Source organism: Neophocaena asiaeorientalis, unplaced genomic scaffold, assembly GCF_003031525.2.
Source record: "Neophocaena asiaeorientalis asiaeorientalis breed wild unplaced genomic scaffold, Neophocaena_asiaeorientalis_V1.1 scaffold342, whole genome shotgun sequence".
In the NCBI taxonomy this organism is placed as follows: domain Eukaryota; kingdom Metazoa; phylum Chordata; class Mammalia; order Artiodactyla; family Phocoenidae; genus Neophocaena; species Neophocaena asiaeorientalis.
The window spans coordinates 714315-721376 of NW_020174037.1; positions in this window are offsets into that span (position 1 = coordinate 714315).

Genomic DNA, 7062 nt, shown 5'->3' on the forward strand with positions numbered 1-7062 from the left:
CTGCGCGTCTGGAGCCTGTGCTCCGCAATGGGCGAGGCCACAACAGTGAGAGGCCCACATAACACACACACACACACACACACACACACAAAAATTTGACAAGGGAGCCAAGAATACTCAATAAGGAAAGTATACTCTATTCAATAAATTGTGCTGGGAAAACTGGATAACCATATGCAGTAAAATGAAATTGTACCCCAATCTTACACCACTCACAAACTTAACTTGAAATAGATTAAAGACTTAAAGATAATGCCTGAAATTATAAAACTCCTAGAAGAAAACATAGGGAAAATTTTCTGTGACATTGGTCTTGGCAATGATATTTTGCATATGACACCAAAAGCAACAACAACAAAAATGAACAAGTGGGACTACATCAAACAAAAAAGCTTCCCCACAGCAAAAGAAATAACAACAAAATAAAATACAACCTACGTAATGGGAGAAAATACATGCAAACAATATCAGATAAGTGGTTATTATCCAAAATACATAGCGAAATCATACAACTCAATAACAAAAAGTAAACAGTCCAATTAAAAAATGGGCAGAAGAACTGAATTGATATTTTCCAAAGAAGACATACAACTGGACAACAGGTACATGAAAAGATGCTCAGCATCATTAATCATCAGGGAAATGCAAATCAAAACCAAGATCAGATAGCACCTCACACCGGTCAGAATGGCTGCCATCAAAAAGACAGAGAGAAAAGTGTTAGATGTGGAGAAAAAGAAAGGCCTGTGCACTGCTGGTGGAAATATAAATTGCTTCAGCCGCCAGGAAAGCAGTATGAAGATCCCTCAAAAAATTAAAAATAAAACTACCATATGATCCAGCAATCCCACTCCTTGGTACACCTCCAAAGAAAATGTAAGCAAGATATTTAAAAGATATCTGTACTTGTATGTTTATTACAGCATTATTCACAATAGCCGAGATACGGTAACAACCTAAGTGTCTGTCAAGGGGTGAATGGATAAAGAAGATGTGGTACATATAGAAAATGGAATAATATCCAGCCACGAGAAAGAAGGAAGTCCTGCCATTTGGGACAACATGGATAGACCTTGAGAGCATTATGGTAAGTGAGATATCAGGCAGAGAAAAACAAATACTGTCTGATATCATTTACATGTGGAATCTAAAAATTCTGAACTCACAGAAACAGAAAGTAGAAAGGTGGTTACCAGAGGCTATGGAATGAGGGAACTGGGGAGATGTTGGTCAAAGCATATAAACTTATAGTTAGAAGATGAATATATTTTGGGAATCTAATACACAGCATTGTGATTATAGTTAACAATATTTTCTTATATACTTGAAAGTTTCTAAAAGACTATATCTTAAATGTCTTACCACCAAAAAAAAAATTATGTGATGTGATGAAGGCGTTAGATAATGCTAAGTGGTATTGCTATTACAATATATAAGTGTATCAAATCAACATACTCAAGCTTACACAATGTTACATGTCAATTATATGTCAATAAAAATGCAGAAGAGCACATAAAATATACAGATTTTGAGTTTTTCAGGTTGAACAGAGAGAAAGATGTTTGGGAAAGAGGACTCAAGTCCTGCCTCCTTTCAACATCCTTTATTCCTGTGGTGGTCTTTTAGTAGAAATTACTACTGCAAGCAATAACTATAAATAGTAAAGCAACATATAACTTCATAATATACAAACTACAGACACCATTTGAGGAACTAAATGAAAAATTGTCCACCTGCTTACAGGTATATACTCTGAGTGTCCACCATTCTCAAGGCACATCTTCAGATAGTTCTATGATACAGAAAAGTAAAATAGAAAGTTTTCTGCCCTAAGTATTTTTCAGTCCCTTTAGGGAAACTTGTTGCATAGATATATATGTGAGATATATAGATATATAGATATATATATAGATATATATATATAATATATGTATACACACACCTCACAGTCAATGATAATATCTTTTTGTTCCTCACTCAACCGTTAAAATGAAGATAATAATAGCATATATCTCATAAGATTGTAATAATGATCAGATAAGTGAAATACATGAAAAGTGCATAGAAAAATGCTCCTTGCCCCCAACTCAATTAGTATTATTTATTATTCTCTGGTATTAAATGTCAGATGCCTGTGCAGCATAAATTATAGCATTTAGAGTGAACTAAATTTAGAAAAAATACGTAGGTTAAGAAGAAATTACCAATTTGAAAAACTAGGCTTATCTGAAAAAGCTTTAACAGAAAGTTATTGAGAAAGGAGGATTCATTTCGGGAGCAAAGGTTGAGTTTGAATGCAAATCTTTGTCATTAAAGTCAAAGAGGAATTGTTTTTCATAAAAGGTTACATTCTGTTCCATATGCTTCAACTCTGACTTGGACCTGGAGGGAAAATAAAGTTCAGTTTTAATTTTTTATTGACATTTGTCATTTTCAATTGTTTACATCGTTCTAACCTAACTTTCCTGCATCCAATACAGGGTGGGGATGCAAAATTCTAACAGCTCATTTCAGGCTCTTATCAATGCAAGATGGGTCAGTGCTGCAAATAGATTGCAGGGGCAAGAGTCACAAAAGCTGAATTTGAGATCTTTTTTACCTTCTCATATACTGGCTGGACAAACTTCAGCAAAATATTTCAACTTTCAAAGTCTGAGGCTCTAAATTTGTGTAATAGGAATAACTGTACTAACTCATGGTAGTATTCTGAGAAACACATTAGATATTTGAAAGCACTATGCAAATGAAGGCAATTTACACAATTAATTGTGGAAAGTTTTCAGATAATTTCCCCCAAAAAACAGCAATACTTATTAAAGACTTTTTTCTGTTTGGGTCTTAAATCTTCAAATGTTGTGAGAAGGTAGACAGTGATATATGTTTCATGTTTGAGTCGTATTACAAAAGGAACATACCAATTATATAATTGGGTCTAACTACATTCCCCCTGGGGTGTTGGGAAGTTTATAATCCTCCATGCTTACATTCCTAATTTTACTTTGTTGCAAATACTGGACCCCTCCCTGGCTTGCCCCAAAATGCATTTAAACTGCCTTGCTATGCTAATGGTTGGTCTTTTGGAGGACATTTCTGGAGCTCAAAATGTAGAGGAGCAGTTAGATAACCCCAAAGGCCCCAAGAATCTCTGGATTATCTTACATATTTCTTTTCTGAGATTGAACTAGAAACTCTGGACCTGAGAGTCAGAATATTTTAAATAGATTCATCTATCAGTTTTACCTGAGGAATAAACTAATGATAAGTCAAAACTTGAAGGAAATAATTACAGCACCTTACTTTTTATCCAATGCTCACTAATATCCCCTCTCTTTATCCTGAAAATTATTACATAAAATGGAAAGCATTTCTTGAGGCTGTAAAGCAAAAGAATATTGATCTCAAATCAAGGAAAGGAAACCATTCCTCAGGCTCAGAGTTACATAAATGTCATAATGTTCCATATTCTTCTGTTGTAAATGTGGTTTTTCAAATTAAGGGTAAGATATCAATTTTAAATGCTTTAACTGGATATATTTATTTTCTCATTTGTCAAGTTTTCATTATTTAGTGTCATAAAGTTTCATGTTATATTTTAGACCCTTACTGGGTAATTTTCACAATAAAGATCTTAGGTAGGAATTGGCTTCATTTAAAGAAGAGAAAAAAAGAAGTTCCAAATCTTTCAGTTTCAAATCTAGGTACTCTAAAATAAAATTCAGTGCTCTTTGCTACATCTGCCTCTTCAGAAACATTTATTCTGCCTCTCCTCCCCTCCCCAGAGCAGATAGAACGAGAGCATTAGATTCCTTTAATTGGTGATCTTAGAGAAATTATTGCAAAACAGATGTGTTATCTGTTATTTTCTTTAGCATCTAAACAATTTGAATGCTATTATTGGACCTATAATCTGCTGAAAAAATTAATTCTGTCCCAAATGTGTGGAACTGCAATGCAATCATTTGACCATCATCAGCAGTTGCTATGACCACTGTAATAAAAAAATATTTTTTAAAACGTTTTTAAACGTAGCTGAGATACCATATCACCTAAACGATTATGCTCAAAATAACTGTTGAATTCAAATTAATTAAGACAAAAATATGATTCCTATATCTAACCCTCTAAATACGAATAAACACAAACCACCTCTTCCATGAACCCTTTCGGGAAGCTCCTTGGTCCAGGATCACTGTAATCAGTACCTCTTTATCCTAGTGCCCCTGAGCTCCAGAGTAAGCTTTGACTCCAGAGAATAAATTATGTAGAAGCAAAAATCCACCACAGGCCCTTTATCTCTTGTTTTGATTATTTGTGACCTGGATTAATCTACTAACTTTGTATGACAGAAATGTTCCAGGAAAAAAAGAGCATCCATTCCATCTATTCCTACATTGTGCCAAGTGATATAATTTGTAGGAGAAATTCAGCTTAGTGGAACAAATTTGTGGTTGTCCCGTTCTCCATACATCTGTCATTCTGTTTGGATTCCAAGTTTACTTAATTTAGCCTCTCTCCAATTGCCATTAAAACCAGTAAGACTAACACAGCACAACTTTTCCTGTCTGAGATAACACAGTGTTTTGGAAAGAGTGTGAGCTTTAGAGCCAGTCAACACTCGCTTCCTACACACAATTAATTAGGCACAGAACACTGAGCACGTAATTTACCTTCTCTCAGAATTGCTTTCCTTGTTTCTAAAATGATAAGGCAGTAGCTTGGGAAAATTCCTTGTAAGCTTCAAATTGTAAAGTCATATGAAAGTTGTTTAACAAATATACTAAAATATTTGTATAGAGAAATATCCTTTGGTCTTGAGAAAAATAAATGTTGTAATGACTTCATTTGCTCACCAACATCCTTAATTATATTGCCTGGCACACACTAAGCCATTGCCATATATATGTTGAATGAATTAATGAACAAGCATTTGGATATTGCATTTCACTTGCAAAGCGCTTTCATCGTACGATATCATTGGATTCACTCATGTAATCTATGAAGAAGCTATTGGTAACTTTACAGATGAGTAAACCTAGACTCTGAAAAGTAGTGCAGCCCTCACTTCCCTAGCATGAGAAAGATCTAGAATTTGAAATTAGGTTTCCTAAGAATGTAATTTTGGGCCTCATACTTTTTTTTTTTTTTTTTTTTTTTTTGCAGTACGCGGGCCTCTCACTGTTGTGGCCTCTCTCACTGTGGAGCATAGGCTCCAGACATGCAGGCCCAACGGCCATGGCTCACGGGCCTAGCCGCACCGCGGCATGTGAGATCTTCCCGGACCAGGACACGAACCCGTGTCCCCTGCATCGGCAGGCGGACTCTCAACCACTGGGCCACCAGGGAAACCCCCCTCATACTCTTTTAATTCCAACTAATTATGACCCCAGTAAGAGTCAAATGTGTTTTAAGTTCCTAATCTAAGCCATAAACTTAGTATATGTGATAACAGTTAAATTCAGAACAGGCTGCTCCACTATATAGGTGAGCCCACAGTTGCTGAGAAAAGCTTAAAAATGTGAGCATAATGTCACAGAGCTCTTAAGAGATGTAGCCAGATGTTTTTAAGCTCATGTACATTTGACTACTATTGCTTATAATGTTCAACATATCCTAGGGCATATGGAGGAAAACTGACCACAAAATGAACACGATCCTTTTCACCCAGTGAGCAATACCTCCATAAACTCACTACTTCTAGAAGAGAAGTTTTCTAGGGGTAGGGGGTAAAAGCTATTAAAAAAAAACAAACAAAAAAAGCAGGAATAGTAGAAGGGTTAGGTTCCTATGGCCCCCAGGGCATCAATTTTTCAACTTATAAATGGAGATGTTTTTCTTTTTCTTTGGATATCTATTGAAGTTCCATCTGTTCTTGGAAGTGAAAAAACAAACAAACAAAAAAAAAACTGAAAAACCCAGGCAGAATGAAGCAGTTATTATTACTTTGGTTACTTTAATAACTAAAGCAATCTGTTAATACTTAGCTGCAAAGGACCCAACAGAGCTTTAGTCTCACTTCAGACTGATGCTGGATTCACTTTAATTTTCAGACTGTTACAGGACTGAGCTGAGAACCCACAGGAAATGGAAGGACTGTGTTTTTGCCAAGGGAATTAAAACTTTTTGATACCAAATTTGACCTAAAATGAACTACTATTTGTCTAGTTCCATACAAAGATGAATTTTGATTCAGGTTCTCTACAAGCTAGAGGAGGAGCCAATGACTGTCCTGAAAAACAATGTTTACAGACCCACCAAGCACAGGTCACAGTTCCATATTGGTGAGAAAAGCACATGACCCTGAAGAATGCCTCTATATTAACCTTTTTTCTGAGTTTTACTCTTCTATACTCCCTCGGTCAAAATTCGAAAGGTTCCAAATTGCCTGGAGAATAAATTATAATTCCTGAATACTCCATTTAATATACCTCACAAACTGGCAAATCTTTGTTCCTCTTTTTCTTTCTTTTTCTGTCTGTTGCACCCATGTACATTGTTTTCTTGTCTAGAAGCCCCACTGATGCATTCTGGTTTCAGCCCATTACCTAAGACTATTCCTCCTCAGCTGATCAAGGTCAAACTCAATTGATGCAATGAAATATTGCCTTAGCCCTCTCTCACAGGATCTCCCCTTCTTTGAAATCTGATTGTACTTACTCTTAGAGTTTGAATAAAACATGTGCAGTGATTCAGAAGCTTCCCGCAAGAGAAGCTGTCGGGCTTCCTGCCAACAGACCTCACCAGACAGCAGTACTGTGTGTTTTGTTGTTGTTGTTGCTGCTGTTTTTTTAACTAAGGTCCACATTCTGTTCCTTAGCCCTACAAGTCTCAAAGTTGATTTGTTAAAACAAGAAGCTAGGGCTTCCCTGGTGGCGCAGTGGTTGGGAGACTGCCTGCCGATGCAGGGGACACGGGTTCGTGCCCCTGTCCGGGAGGATCCCACGTGCCGCGGAGCGGCTGGGCCCGTGAGCCATGGCCGCTGAGGCTGCGCGTCCGGAGCCTGAGGCCACAACACGGAGAGGCCCACATAAAAAAAAAAAAAAAAAAAAAAAAAAAAAAAAAAAA